General features: G+C 49.8%; 1 protein-coding gene across 4 annotated transcripts in view; it reads left to right on the top strand.

Moving 5' to 3' along the window:
- The window catches only part of USP7 (ubiquitin specific peptidase 7), a 2,259,762-nt gene that overhangs the window by 539,395 nt on the left and 1,703,778 nt on the right, over positions 1-16,589 (top strand). The window lies entirely within an intron of this gene.

Here is a 16,589-nt window from a genome sequence, read left to right as displayed (position 1 = left end):
ATTTGCTTAGAATTAATTGTGCTCATGTGTACAATATGAACAAAATTGTTTGTGGGTTTCAGTGCTGGGGGTATGATCATTAAGGAAGAACACAAGAATGGATAGTTGGTTACTTTTTGGAAGGTCGTAACGTTCCAGACATCCTTTGGGATGCCACGTCCTTGCCCCTGGACCAGAAAAGAGTGAGCTTTGGCTCATTTTAATCTGAGTGGAGACACTGATCTTTACCTTGGAATAATGTCTCTTCCTGGCAGATTATAATTTATTTTCTCTCAAATAAGTGGCTCCAGTCCCCATACATGGCCTTTTGGAAAACAAGATCCTCAAAGTATGCATTTGCTTTAATTTTGGATGCTTTTATTTGCATCTGAGTGACTGGGCAGACCGAACTCTATTTTGCCGCGAAAGATCAAAGCAAAATAGAAATGGGATGACCGAAAAATGAAACTGGAGTTGGAAGAGTTGCAGTCTGTGCAATCGGTGTCTGCCAGGACTGCAGGTAATGCCTTGACTCAGACACCTGACCCAGTGTACCACTTTCAGGATTTTCTACACCAGGCACAGGAAAGAGGCAAGTAATAAGCATGCCTGCTTTCTAGACTCCAAATTAACTGTGGTGACTTTCCTTTCCTCAGCGTGTCCACCTGCGAAAACACTTGATCGTGAGGATCCTTTTTTCTTTTCTTGAGCCTTTTTGAGCACCCTCCCCTTTGACGGTAGCGGTTAGTTTTACCAGCTCTCCCCAATCAAATTGGACCCTTCCTTCGCACGCCCCGTCTCAAAGGCGTGCACCCCTCACCCCCCAACCCAGGCTCAGTGAGTGCAGGCTGCTTGCCTTTGAACTGTGGCGGGTCCGAAGCAGAATATGAACATTTATTCTTTTAATCTGCCCATATCGACGCATATCATACACAGTGAGCTCAGCTTCATTGAGTTTAGCAATTGTATTTTCGCGTCTGTGACTAATTCCGGCAGTCTTTAAATGGGGTGTTCCTCCACATTACAAACGGCTTGTTCATGCATTTCTTCCGTGCGCCGTCTATCCTTCTTTGACTCCTCCGAGGTCGGCGACTGCAGGCCACAGAGGCCTTTGAGCCGTGAGTCATACAGCAGGTAAAGAAGGAAAATGAAAGTCTAAAAGCCCATACACATCCTGACCATGCCTTACTCGTATAACTTAGGTAGCAACTTGATACAGGATGATTAAAGGGCTCCAGAATTGGATCCCTCCTCCCTTGAGAAAAGCTGTAATCAGACACCCAAAATAATGCAGCAAATCGGAGTACTCTAGCAAATCATTTTTGTGAAAATTCCGGTGAACAATTACAATGGAGAACTCTGTAAATATCAGAGGTCAAGAACTTTATCTGCAAACTGAGTACTCCACCATAAGACAATGCCACAATTGAACTAGGACCTATATCAATTCACCACCTGGATTCTACTTTCACAGCAGCTACACTGAAAGCTAAAACCTCCCTACAATCTTAGGTAGTAGAGAGAGAACATATGTAACTTCTATGGCTCATGTGGAACATGTAACACAACAGACCTCAGAAAAAACCTTATGGAAAGTACTGACACCGTGAAGACCCATGACAACGAAGCCTTGGACATAAGGAAACCTAAAACATCACTAGACCTTCATTCCAACATTAAATTCAAAGAGGAACACTTGGAAGCTGAAAAGGTTAACACATTACCTTGAGTTTTGTTCTAAATTTGTTGGTTAATGTGTTTGAGCTATTGAAAAACAAAGTTCAGACTCACTCAAATTCCCTGAATTAGATGACCATGGAAATGGCAAAATGCAATTCAGCCGTGGTTGACTTTGCAACAATTCTAAATGCAAATATAGAAGTCCTGAAAGAACTAAAAACTGAGGCAATCGAAAAAACCTTGAGTATCGGAGAAGTGCATGCAACCATAAAAAGAATGTACCAGCATATAGAACTCCTTGAAGGTAAAAACCTCCCTAGAAGAGACATTTCTCTCTAACAGATGGGGTTAACTCAGGCCGAGGCATTAATTTACTGCGACTTAGATGATGCCCCAATGTTAGAATCGGTACTTGAAGGGTTTATGTGTGTCGGCCAAATAGATGATCTTGGTTCTCGAACAAAAAAAAAAAGCTGATCAGACTTCTTCACCGGCTGACATTTTGGAAAAAGCCTGTCTCCCTCAAACGTCTCCAGCTAAAGAGGAGCAGCCAGAATCTCAAGAGAATAAAGTTGCTCAGCGTAACATGGACCCTCTTTTGCGGGAATGCAACAGCTGTCGCTTCATCTAACCCCCTAGATAAGAGAGGTAATGCAAAATACCCCAGGATAAAGAAACACCAGAGCTAAAAATACACTTTTCTCTATCAAAATAGCGCTACCTTAAAAAGAAGCTTTGGATAGTTTTAGATGGAAATTTGTCTCAAGAGAAACGAGCAAGAAAATGGCCACTATATAACATAAATTACAAAAGAGAGTTGACCAAACTATCGAAACAGATCCACACAAAGCTCTGCCTTGAAACGACGATCAGTTGATAACCGAGCAACATGGGCAGACTGACAGTACAGGCAGATATGATAGAGTGGGAGAAATTACCATGCGGAAACTGGCACCCTTCGTAACCCTACCTAGAGATATGGATATTGCAATGTCACCAAAACACTGTCCAGCCGACAAAGAGAGCAACTCTCAAGGCTCTGATCGTAAGACGGTTGGGCAATGGATTGATGATTAAGTGAACGTATCTTCTCCAGCATTTGATCTTTCATGGATTCACATGCTTAGAATATTCCCCGTCGTCAAACGGGGACCCCTCGGTACACATATATAGCCTTTCCCAATAGGAAACCTTCCGACACTTTTGTGTCCTATCTACGTCCTTTTAGGACCCGCCTACGCATGCTCCATAGGCCGTCCCCGTATAAGACGGCCCGCCCCCGCTGTTCCCCTTCAGATTTCAACCGTCTCCAAAGTAGTGGGATCTCCTCGTGTTGTCCTACTGTTTTGTACTAGGTTGCGTCATTGGACTTCTAGTAATAATGTCCTCTGTGCCAGGTAAAGCGCTGTTCCGTCCATGCGCGACATGCGGCTTAAAAAAGGTTTACGAGGGGGACGGACATATGGACTGCATATAATGCCTCCACCCTCACCATTCGGTGGATACATGCGACATATGCAAGGGTTTTTCTCCAAAAACCCTCAAAGACCGGAACCGACGCCTGGTGGCATGGCTGAATGATGGAGCGGGGGCATACCCCCCCCCCCCCCCCCCCCCCCTCGGAGGTGGGATCCACACAGTCGGCGAAAACATCACGCCGCGCGGCCTCGTTGGAACCACCGCCGAAGAAATCTAGACCGTCGGAAAAAGAGTCGTCTGGAAGTCACTCCACTAGAGACTCATCGGCAAAGAAATCATCCTCATCAAAAAAGCATGAGAAGGAAAGGAAACCCTCCTCTGGCGATCATCACAGATCGACCAAGAGTCGAGAGTCCAGTAAAAGCGGGCACAGTGTGGAGAAGGCGGGACCGCCGAAACCACCTGCGAAGTCTTCGTCGACGGCGGTCCAGTCATCGGCCGCCTCTCTGCCACTGGCTCAGGGGGCATCCACCGTCCCGTCGACAAGGGCCTCGTTGACGGGGTTCCTACTGGAGGCCTGAAGTCTTTGACCCGACCCCCCCGGAGCCTTTGCTTCAAGAACAAGCTATGTTGCTGTCCTCGGAGGACGAGAACGAGAGAGTTGCCGGCCCGGCAGACCTAGGGCTACGAGCGGCTGACAAGTCGTCGAGGGCATCCGTTACACCGGTATCTGCCCCCTCCTCAATCCTCAATCGGTTCTGTCGTTGGATATTCTGTCCACGCTTCAGTCCTTGTTGCAGTCGTTGGACCAGCGACTACCCCAGGCAAGCCTGCCACAGTCACTCGTCGACGAGCCGGGCCCGTCCCGTCAACCGACGCACCCACGCACGCCAGTCTCAACACTGGCACAGGAGGAAGGTGAGCTACCAGATTCGGAGTCTAACAGGGGAGCCATGTCGGATATCTCATTATCTCCCTCCAGGGATCCTACCTGGGAGTCAGAGGCGGAGTTGGAAAACCCCAGAAGCCCAGCTCACCCATCCCCTCCGGACGACATTGCGTCATTCCATTCTATGATGGAGAGGGCATGCAAAGAATTTGGTCTGTCCCAAGAAGAACAGAAAAAGGATTGTTTTTTGTTCGACCACATGGGCAAGAGGAGGAGGTCGGTGTTCTCAATACCAATACTAGACCATGTATGGAAAGAGGGGTCGCAGACAATGAGACACCCATTCTCAGAACCAGCAGTGAAAGGACGCCTAGAAAAGAAGTGTTTATCCTCCCAACCAACACCGGACTCGGTGGTGTCGGCGGCAGCAGCGAGGAAGGCAAAGGCACAGCACAAGTGCACGACGACTCCTGAGAACGAGACGCCAAGATGCCTTTGGCAAGAAAGTGCTCTCCGTGGGAGCGACCACAGTAAAGGCCGCAAACTCTCTGGCAATTGTGGCCAGATACGATAGGGAGATGTGGCACAGACTAGCTCCGCTGCTCGACCATCTTCCAGAAGAACAGAGAAAGGCAGCGATGCTACTGGTCCGAGAGGTTGAGGAAGCCTCAAATCACGCAATAAACATCGCGGTGGATCTCGCTGAGTCAGGCTTCAAGCAAGTCAACAATGGGGTGGTATTGCGTCGACAGTCATGGCTTAAGTGCACCTACTTCAGGTCAGAAGTGCAATACAAGGTCTTAGATATGCCCTTTGAGGGAGACCTTCTTTTCGGTGAAAAGGTGGACGAGGCCCAAAAGGGATGAAAGAAGATTCGGACACGGCACGTTCATTGGGTGCCCTCCAGAGTGGCAGAAGTTACAAGTCTTTTCGTCCCTTTAGAGGGGCTTCAGGTAATTCAAGATTCTCTTCTGGAGACTGATCCTTTGCCAGATCGGCTTACCCCTCCCAGGGATACGGACGTGCCTCACAATCGGCTAACCGTCGACGAAACTTCCAGTCTTCCAGAAAACGACCATCATACCCGTCGTCGTCGAGAGACGAGCAGAATAAAGAGCAGCAGTGACATACCACACACCGTTCTGGGGGGAAGAGTTTCAGCATATGTCGACGAATGGGAAAGGATAACGACGGACCAATTGGTGCTAGACACCATAAGAAACGGACACTCTCTGCAATTCAAACACAACCCTCTGCAAATTCCACCTGCGTTCACCGCTCAGTCCCATATGAAGGTACTGCAACAAGAGGTTACACTCATGTTAGCAAAGGGCGTGATAGAATTAGTTCCAACATCACAGAGAGGTCAAGGAGTCTACTCAAGATACTTCGTCGTAAAAAAGCCGAACGACAAATGGCGTCCCATTCTAGACTTACACGATCTCAACAAGTTCTTAAAGAGCCTGAAATTCAAGATGCTCACTCTGCAGGAGGTGATCCGCGCAGTTCAAAAGGGAGATTCCCTGGCGTCCCTGGATTTGCAGGACGCGTATTTCCATATTCCAATGTGTCGGAAACACAGGAAATTCCTACGCTTTGTAATAGGGCGAACTCACTACCAATTCACGGTTCTTCCTTTCGGGCTCAAGACCTCCCCCAGAACGTTCACAAAATGCCTGGCTCCAGTGACTGCCTGGCTAAGGAAGCAAAGCCCCCACGTATACCCATACCTCGACGACTGGCTGGTAAGGGGATCCTCCCCAGCGTCGACCAACACAAGTCTGCAAGCCACCATGCAGCTTCTACAACGGCTAAGATTCGCCATAAACTTCGAGAAATCCTCTCTGCGGCCATCGAGAAAGCTGGTATTCTTGGGGGCACAGTTCAAGACTCAGTTGGCGCTGGTGAAACCTTCCCTCGACAGGACCTCAAGACTCATTCAACAAGCGGCCCGGCTACGGCGAAACACCAGGATCTCAGTGAGAAAGTATGTTTCGGTCCTAGGGGCCATGGCATCCTGCATCCATCTGGTGAGAAACTGTCGACTATTCATGAGGCCAGTCCAAGAATTCCTCGCGGACCGATGGACACAGGCTCAGGGATCGTGGTCGGACAGGATAACCGTCGACGATGACAAGCTACGTCGGACCCTTCAGTGGTGGAAGAGTTCCCACAATCTGAACAGCGGTGTGCCCCTACAGGAGCCGGAGTTTCAGAGCACCATAGTTACGGATGCGTCCCTAACCGGATGGGGAGCGCACATGGGTGCTCTCCAAACGCAAGGTCGCTGGTCTCCAACGGAGTCACTCCTACACATAAACGTACTGGAGCGATACGATGGGCTTTGAAGGCGTTCCTACCACACATCAAGAGTTCGCGAATACTGACCGACAATACAACAGCCATGTTTTATCTGAGGAAACAAGGAGGGACACGATCAAGGACTCTTTCCATAGAAGCCCAGAAAACATGGCACTGGGCAGCGAAGCATGGAATTTCCCTCGTGGCTCATCACCTTCCAGGAGTGAGGAACGGCCAAGCCGACTCCCTCAGCAGAAGCATGGCCCAGATACACGAGTGGGAAGTGGACACGGGTCACTTGAGGAAAGTGTTTGAGAAATGGGGTCAACCCCCTCTGGACGCCTTTGCGACCAAAGACAACAAGAAATGCGAGCAATTTGCAAGCAGATGGCCCCAAGAGAGGTCGGTGGGGGAGGCGTTCTCCTTCCCATGGACGGACATGTTCCTTTATGCTTCCCCCCCCCCGTTTCCCCTCATACGGAAAAAAATACAGTGGATACACAGATACAATTGCCGGGTGATTCTAGTGACACCATACTGGCCGAGGCAACCGTGGTTCTCAGACCTCCTCCATCTGTCGCTGGAACATCCCATAGCGTTTCCGAAAGTCCCGTACCTTCTATCCCGGGACAGAGGCACGGTGTGGCATCACGACCCGGACAGTCTCAACCTTACGTCCTGGCTCCTGACTTCTCGGAGTTCGGTGCCTTAAACATTTCAGAGGATTGCCAAAAAATTCTACAGGCGGCTAGAGCCCCTTCTACAAACAAATCCTACTCTTATAAGTGGCGGAGGTTCTGTGAATGGTGTAAGGGGCAACAGGGCCTACAACCGTTGTCGGTGACGCCGGAACAGGTTCTACCTTACCTGCTCCTCTTAGCGGAGAGGGGATTATCCTTCACATCGATAAAGGTGCGCCTGGCGGCCATCTCGAGGTTCACAAGGAAAAGGCAGTCTCCTCTATTTAGCGACAGACTTGTAAAACACTTCATGAGGGGTTTATTTCGAGCTTTTCCCCCGGAAAAACGTTTCCCCCCCGACTTGGAGTCTCAACACAGTGTTGGCAGGCTTAATGAAACTGCCTTTTGAGCCTATGGCCACGTCCGACATAAAATTGATTTCGTGGAAGTTGGTATTCTTGATTGCTATCACATCGGCTAGAAGAATCTCGGAACTGCAAGCGCTGGTCGTAGACCCGCCATACCTAATATTCTTTAAGGACAAAGTAGTCCTGACAACTAATCCTATGTTCGTCCCAAAAGTTCCGACAGTGTATCACAAACACTCGTCCATTGTTCTCCCTACTTTCTTCGCCACACCATCATCGGCAGCAGAAAAAGCTCTTCATACCCTGGACGTTAAGAGGGCTCTGAAATTTTACCTACGTACACAGGAATTCAGGTCTACTAGACAACTGTTCGTCGCGTATGGTCCCTCGACGAGAGGAAAAGCAATCTCTAAACAAGGATTGGCTCGATGGGTCTCATCAACGATTGCGTTTTGTCACTCTAAGGCCGGAAGGCCACTGCAAGGACATCCTAGAGCCCATTCTACAAGATCAATGTCCTCAACAGCTTTGTGGGCAGGAATTCCGTTGACGGACATATGCCAAGCTGCGGCATGGTCAGTGCCCCACATGTTTACCCACCACTACTGCCTTGCTAGGCAGCATGCGGACGAGGTGCAGATGGGAAGAGCCATCTATTTCAGTAATGTAAGCTCCACGCTGTGGAGAATCTGTTGTCTACCTTTTTAATGACAGTTCATTTTATGTGGGTAAGGTTATATGAGGTAACTTATTCCTACTGTACATATGCATTGTGTAGTATGTTGAGTGTATGTTACATTACATTCTCACCACCGTCTCAAGTGTTACTGCTATACAATCTATTCTAAGCATGTGAATCCATGAAAGATCCAATGCTGGAGAAGGGAATAGATTCTAACTCCATTTCTCCAGCATTGGTATCTTTCATGGATTCACATGCGCCCGCCAACCTCCCCGGAATGTAATGTATTTAATGGATAAAATTAACCCTTCCTACTTTGGAGGGGCCGAAATCTGAAGGGGAACCGCGGGGGCGGGCCTCTTATACGGGGACGGCCTACGGAGCATGCGTAGGCGGGTCCTAAAAGGACGTAGATGGGACACAAAAGTGTCGGAAGTTTTCCTATTGGAAAAGGCTATATATGTGTACTGAGGGGTCCCAGTCTGCCGACGGGGAATATTCTAAGCATGTGAATCCATGAAAGATGCCAATGCTGGAGAAATGGAGTTACAAGTAAGAAACTATTCCCTTATTCTTCACAGCAAGTGAATGAGCTCCGGGAAGAGAACAGTGTACTGACAATCATACCACCAACGCAAGCAAGAACAATCCCTTTGCAGTCCCGAAAATCTGAATGGAAGGCCCTCTGAATTGGAGGGCCTGCCAAGCCTTGTAAAGAAGCACTTTTCTGATGTTAATCTGCTTAGAATCACATGCTGTGCATAGGTCCGACATCCAGTGGTCACTGCGGAGTATTGCATTTTGTTTTTCGTAGTCGAAAAGGGGACGTCGACAAGGCGTGTCTGTAACACTATCCCTATAGTGACGTGCGTCGTACCCACAATCCCTCACGCGTCGAGGTCCCTCAGATTGTTTTTTTCCGCCCAGCTTCTGTTCGCCTTACGCGGAGCTCCTAGAGAGACATTTCAAAATACTTACTATGGACCTCGGTCCTTAATTATATTCTTAAAGATCCCTCCACTCGACGTTAGCTGTGAAGCTGTTTCTCCGCCGAACAAGTTTTCGACGGAGGGGAAGAGACGGAGGGGATCCTTCGGTGCTGCCAAACACGTGGCCTGGCCTCGACGGCCAACATACAGTAGGGAGAGTGGGGGTTCGAACTTTTATCTTCTCTTTGAGAATGTCTTTCTTTCTCCCCTATCTTTCCCTTGGGGTTGTTATCACCAGTTATTGCCTCAGCTATGGAGAAGACACCTTTTAAGTTTTGCCCACGCTGTAGGGGCAAATACACTTGGAAGGATAAAGACAAGCTCTGTAATCGTTGCTTGCCCCTCGATCATAAGGAGGACAGCTGCGCGGCCTGTAAGCTCTTGAAACCAAGAACTCTTAAAGAACGGAAAGTTAAGAGGTGGGCGGACTACGCTATGTCGAAGTCAGTTTCCTCACCCGCCGCCGCTGTTACAGAAAGTGACGAGGAGGGTGATAACCCGACGTCCGTTACGGAAGTCATTAACCCCCAGAAGGAGCGCTCGCGCTCTTCGTCGTCTGTCCCCGGCCCCGACATGCTCGGCTCACGCCCTGCTTATGGGGGATGAACACCCTGGCGACACGGACGCACACGATACATCACATAAGCACACAACCCATAGCTCTTCTTCGTAGAAGACGAAGAAAGCATCAGCGCCCAAGGAGACGCAGGTTATACCGGCGGCCTCCTCGGACCGTTCGGGTTCGAAGCCCCTCTCGCAACCGCAGCCGCGACCAGCGACTGGGCTTTCGGCAAATAAGGGCGCCGCCCCCAAACCATCGGCCGGCGCGCACCAGCAGAGCGCACGCCGTCGTAGAACGTTCGACACCCGTAACGTCCAAACCACAGCCCTCCGCTGACAAACGAGTCACAGAGAGCTTGGCGAGGATCGTTGTAGCCGACGCCCAGAAGCGTACGCCGAAAGACACGTCGAGCGCTACGCAAAGGTCGAAAGACACGCCGAAAAATCCCGAAGAAAAACAGGGACTACCCCCTTCAGTCGGGGGGACCCCCAGCACACCGGAAGGCTTTTCGGAGGGCGACGGGACACTTTCCTCGACGTTGTGGGAGAGGTTGAGCCGTTTTCAGCAAGAATACACTAATTTTCCACCGCTAGACCGCTCAGGGGTACCCCATGGAAAGGCTCCATCTCTGCATGGAGAGAATGGAGAGGTTTATGAACACCCAGAACCCTCCCACTCACAAGAGAAGGGCCTCAGGAGGACCCCAGGGCCAAATACCCGAGGCAGGATACAGCCTTAGACATCCATAATGTGTATGACCTCACTGGTGAGGAACAATACTTAGAAGAGGAGGATGATTTTGTGGACAATGAAGGAGGACAGAACCAAGAGGAAGGTCTGGAAGACAGCCCTGACATGGTAGGAGAAGGCTTTGGAGAAAATCCAGAAGAAGGACCTTCTCATCCCTGGCAATCCCCATCAGGATATTCGGACATTGATGTCCTGAACCTAAATCCTCCAGACAATTCACCTGTCAGAAACACGTCTCCCATTGACGATCAGCCCACATTCAATGCCCTGTTGCGCAGAGCAGCAGCACATTTCGAACTGGACACTGGGGAGATCTCTCCGTAAATAGACTTTGTGGAAAGAGTAATTAAGGAGAAACCCCCAGTCAGCCAGACCATTCCCCTCCTCGCTTCAGTGAAGAGAAGAATCATCCCTTCGCTATCCACACCCGCACTAATCCGAAGAGTTAATCCAAGGATTGAAAAACTTTTCTCTCCTTCACCCTCAGACCCGCTGTACATAAGGGGACATTCCATTCCGGATTCCCTTGCAGTATCTAATGCAAGGAAGAGGGCAGGGGTGCCGCTGTCCACCAGTGAGGCACCACCTGACAAGGAGGGCAAAAGGTTATATGCCCTTGCTAAAAGGGTCACATCCTCGGCTGCCTTTTCGGCAAGAATTGCGAACAACAATTCTTTGCTAGCTACGCGGACGCGCAGTGGGCCAAACTGCGCAAGGACGCCGAAGAAGCGCCGGAACCATTACGTACACGCCTGCTTTCAACTATTGGCGAAGGAACCCAGTTCAACCAGAGTATTGTAAAGAACTCTCTGGATGCTGCTGAGACAGCGGGACGTTCCCTGGTTCAGGGAATACTCCTAAAACGCCATGTATGGCTGCGCAACTCAGGGTTCAAACCGGAGACACAGGCGTCTTTAATAAATAAACCTGTTGAGGACGCAAACCTCTTCGGGAAGGCGGTGGATGAGGCTCTGGAAATGGCTAAAAAAGAGTTTGATACTATCAAAACTCTTGACCAGATCTCTAAGCCCACTACCAGACGCGGCTATGGCAACACACGCTTTTTTCGTGGCCAACGCCAAAAGCAGAATCAGCAGCAACAGTACCCTGCCACCAGTTACCAGACCAATAGTGGGCAGTACAGCCAAAGAGGACAGCGCAGGGTCAAGGGGAGAGGGCGGGGGTCCACCCCCAGAGGCTCCCAAGCCCCTAACCACACCAAGTGACGCGAAGATTCGAGTCCCCTCCCATGCAACACCGGTCGGGGGCCGGATAACCTCCTTTCTTCCAGCATGGGAGGGAATAACGTCAGACCGTTGGGTACTTTCCACCGTAGCCCACGGATACTGCATCGAATTCAACAGTTCCCCAACATACAGACCCCCGAGGGGACGACACATGACACCGGAACACCTTGCCATCCTTCTCCAAGAAGTACAACTGCTGGAAAAAGGAGCCATAGAGGTCGTGCCTCTATCTCAGGTAACGGAAGGTATTTATTCAGTGTACTTCCTTGTACCCAAAAAGGATCTTACCATGCGCCCTGTATTAGATCTGCGCCCAGCGAACAAGTTTATCAAACCCCAGAAGCTTCGTATGGTAACCTTACAGGAAGTGATCCCACTGCTATCACAGGGAGATTACATGACAACATTGGACATGAAAGATACATACTTTCATATTTTAATGTTGCCAGCGCACAGAAGATAACTCAGGTTTATGATAGAGGGCAAACACTACCAGTTCAGAGTGCTACCCTTCGGCATAGCATCAGCACCAAGGGTATTCACGAAGGTGCTGGCAGTGGCAGCGGCCCACCTGCGCAGGTTGTCCATCCCAGTTTACCCTTACCTCGACGACTGGCTCATAACAGGGGATTCTTACGAAATATGCTTCTCCAATACCCAAAAGACTGTAGACCTTTTGTTCCAGTTGGGCTTCTCCATCAACGAAAAGAAGTCCAGCCTAGACCCCAGCCAAATCAAACAATTCCTAGGGGCTCTAATTCACACAAAGGACGGCCTCGTCTTCCCCTCCAACGAGAGGGTCCAAAACATGCTGTTTCAGATCCCTCAATATGTGCCCGGTCGAGAGGTGACGGTACGCAAAGCAATCCGCTTGCTAGGCATGATGGCGTCGTGTTTTTATTTGGTACCTCACGCGCGCCTGCGCATGCGCACTATGCAAGAGTGGCTCAACAGCCAGTGGTGTCAGGCCAGCAGATTATGGGACGATCCAGTGGTGGTCTCGCAGGCCTTAGTTCTCTCGCTACGATGGTGGACAAAAGAAAACCTGGAAAAAGGGAAACCTTTTGCCACACCCGCGGCGGAAGCCACTCTAACCACAGACGCATCCCTAACAGGATGGGGGGGCTCACCTATCCCATCACACTGCTCACGGAGTGTGGACTCCGAACGTAGCACCCAAACACACAAATCTACTGGAGCTACTAGCTGTGTTCAAGGCGCTAAAAGCCTTCCAGGAACACCTACAGGGCAAAACGGTGTTGGTCCTTACAGACAGCACCACAGCCATGTACTACATCAACAAGCAGGGGGGCACCCACTCTCCGGGACTGTCCAAACTGGCCCAAAATATATGGAAGTGGGCTCTCAAACAAAACATGTTCGTACTGTCAGAACATGTACCAGGGGAACTCAATCTGCTGGCAGACAAACTCAGCAGAGATTTCCCCCTGCCCGAAGAGTACGAATGGCCACTACACGAAGACATCGTCTTCGATGTCTTCACACAATGGGGATTCCCAGAAATAGACCTATTCGCAACCCTGGAGAACTCACAATGCCTAAGTTATGCCTCCATGTACCCCCAGAACCAATCCAAGGGGAACGGTCTGTCGATGCAATGGTCAGGGAAATTTGTTTACGCTTTCCCCCCGACTCCCCTTCTCAACAAGGTGGTGCACAAGATGCACCAGGAACAAGTAACCATGATACTGGTGGCCCCAATGTGGGCCCGACAGCCATGGTTCGCTCACTTGATGGAGGTGTCTCTATCTCCCCCAGTGAAACTCCCCTCCCCGTACAACATGCTGTCACAAGACAAGGGCAGGACTCTGCATCCATGCCCCCAGAACATGAACTTAGCAGCTTTGCTCCTGAGATCATAGAATTCGGACATCTACTGCTCCCGCAGAAATGTATGGACATTCTCAGGGAAGCCAGATAACCTAACACTCGCCACTGCTACTCTAGCAAGTGGAGGAGATTTGTCATCTGGTGCAGAGGGGAAGTCATCAACCCAATTGACTGCTCTCCCACACATATTGTTCTATACCTGACCCACTTGTTGGATTCAGGTCTAGTGTTCAATTCCATTAAAGTCCACCTAGCGGCACTTTCTGCATACACCACTTCCCAACTCAAGGTGTCGTGGTGGAAGATCCCTGTTATAAAGGTCTTCATGGAGGGAATAAAGAGAATAACTTCCAACTTGGAAGAAAAAAATCTGCATACACTAGATGTGCGCAGAGTGGTCATGTTCTACATGGAAAGAACCAGACCACTGAGGAAGACTAATCAGTTCTTCGTCTCGGTGGGAGCAGGAAGAGAAGGGGGATGCAGTTTCAAAGTCCACTATTTCCAGATCACTCTCTGCTATACTCTTGCTAAGAGAGAACTGCCCTTTAAGCCTAGAGCACACTCTACTCGAGGCACGGGGGCGTCCATAGCATTCATTGCAAATGTTCCCCTTGAGTCCATCTGCAAAGCGGCTACCTGGAGTTCTGTGCACACCTTTACAAAACACTGTCTAGATGCACACTCGAGATCTGACTCCCTGGTGGGTCAGGCAGTACTAAGACATCTTTTCTCTACTGTTCCTTCTCATAACCTACCGCCAACTCCGGGTACTGCTCGCTAGTCTATGCACAGCATGTGATTCTAAGCAGATTAACAAGCATCAGAAGACAATGCATTACTTACCGTAAAAGCATTTCTGATGATTGTATCTGCTTAGATTCACATGCGCCCACCCTTCCTCCCCGCTCGGATGGAAGGAACATAGACATCCTTTTCTATATCTCTCTTTTCTGTACTCACTCACGTCTAGAAGGCTCCCTCAGGGCAGAAAAATACAAACAGAGGGACCTCGACGCATGAGGGATTGTGGGTACAACACACGTCAGTATAGGGATAGTATTTCAGACACGCCCGGTCGACGTCCCTTTTCGACTACGAAAAACAAGATGCAATACTCCGCAGTGACCACTGGATGTCGGACCTATGCACAGCATGTGAATCTAAGCAGATACAATCATCAGAAATGCTTTTACGGTAAGTAATGCATTGTCATATATACTTTATTGGCCTTTCACATGACAATACAAACACCCAACGGATAACCCCCACCCTCCCCGTTACACTTATGAAGGTATTGAGCCATTCCTTAGCAGTGCCCTCCCACGGCAACATGAGCCACATGCCGTGTGGGTGACATATCGGGCGGTCCATAGGCAATGCTCCGGAAACGGTCGAATCCGAAGATAACATCTACATTGTCCCAGTTCACCGCGCTAGTGAGGCCAATAGCCCAGCCTGCTTTAATCCTGAAGCGGAATCCCAAATAGAAGGCAGGTATGCTCTTATGAGGTGGACTGAGGTAGGGGTTCTTGCGGAGAGGGGCTCTGAGCCACCACCACCTTGTTGCTTGAGGTATAACGTGTATGCATCCACATTTGTCTATCACCCCAGCAGTTCCCTCTCATTAAACCCCATCTAGTCTCCGTGTCATTGCAATACAGAATGTCCTCAGACCATTGGGCAATTGTCAGGCTATTTTTCCTACCCCAACCCATAGCTGCTCGATGCTTTGCCAGAAGCAAAAGGCGGCCTATCGGCTTCCTAGTCCCCTTTGGTATCTGCCTTGTGTAACCCAACAAGGCCATTACGGGTCTGGTGCGAATTGTTGCCCCACAATTTCCCCAATCACCACAAACACCTGCCCCCAGAACTGCTCCAGCTCCACGCATTCCCATGCCACATAAAGAAATCCTGCTGCCTCCCGCCCACCTTGAATACAGACCCCCGACCTTTGAGGAAAATAACCCTTTAGCTGAGCCGGGGTAAAATAACATTGATGCAAAAACTTAGTGAATCAACTTGAAGTTTGTGTTGATCGCCCCCTTGTTGGTCATCTCAACAGTAATCCCATGTAGCTGCAGGGATCTCCCTTCCCAGAGATTCCTCCCACAGTACCTTTGACGCCTCAGCACCCAGTCTACCCTGCAGAGCCGTCGCATATAATTCTGAGATTACCCGCTGCCCCATGCTCCCCTATCCCCTTATCAAGCAACCTAGCCACTGGGGGTGGTGTGGGAAAGGACGGGAACACCCGCTGCAGCGTCACCCGCAGCCTATGATACAGAAACACATCTAATGCGAAGAGGTCCCCTTTCTCCCTCAACTGGTCGATAGAAATGAACCTTCCATTCCGGAACAGGTCCCCAAATTTAGTGACGCCCAACCTTTTCATCATAGCCACATAACGTGCATCGCTAGTCAAGGGAACACCAGGTACGAACATAGTCGGGAGCTCTGGGCGCAAGTTCAAGGAGTGACCAAGTCCTACACGTCGAGTCCACCAGATTGCGTGGTATCCGCAGGAATCTCGGGGCAGTTAGAATGACCGACCGGAACAACGAAGGCGATGCAATTGACCTCTCTATCTCCACGTGTCTATGCTCTGCCGCCATCCCATACCAATACCGAAGGTAACTAGCTTGTGCCACCGTATAATATAGTTCAAAATCTGGCAACGCCAGACCCCCCTCCCAAACCGGTGCTGTGAGCTTCGCCCAGGAGAACCGAGCCTTATTACCAGCCCAAATGAAGCTCACCACCAACGTGCAGAGATCCCGGAAGTATTTTCTCGGCACTCTTATAGGCGCGTTAAGAAACACGTACAAAAGCTTGGGAAGAATAGCCATCTTGACCAGAGATCCTGCCATATAGGTTGAGTGGGAGTGAACCCCATCTTAACATAGCCAACCTGGCCGACTCAAGTGCCTTCCCATAGTTCTCGCTGTACACTACCCCCTCCTCCCTAGCCACTGTGATCCCCCAAATAACGAGTGTTGAATAAGTCCCATTGAAATCCCCAAGTATCTTGAAACTGAGACAACCCACCCGTCAATGGGAAAATAACTGACTTACTAGTGTTTATTTTAAGCCCAGAAAGCTCTCCAAATCGCTGAAAATCCATCATAATCGGGTCTAGATTAACCTCAGGATGGCGAACAAAAAGGACCATGTCATCTGCATACGAGATCA

This window comes from Ambystoma mexicanum, chromosome 2q (assembly GCF_040938575.1).
Source record: "Ambystoma mexicanum isolate Mex_15411 chromosome 2q, UKY_AmexF1_1, whole genome shotgun sequence".
NCBI lineage: Eukaryota > Metazoa > Chordata > Amphibia > Caudata > Ambystomatidae > Ambystoma > Ambystoma mexicanum.
The sequence above is the reverse complement of the archived record's forward strand: the minus strand, read 5'-3'. Positions and strand labels throughout refer to the sequence as shown.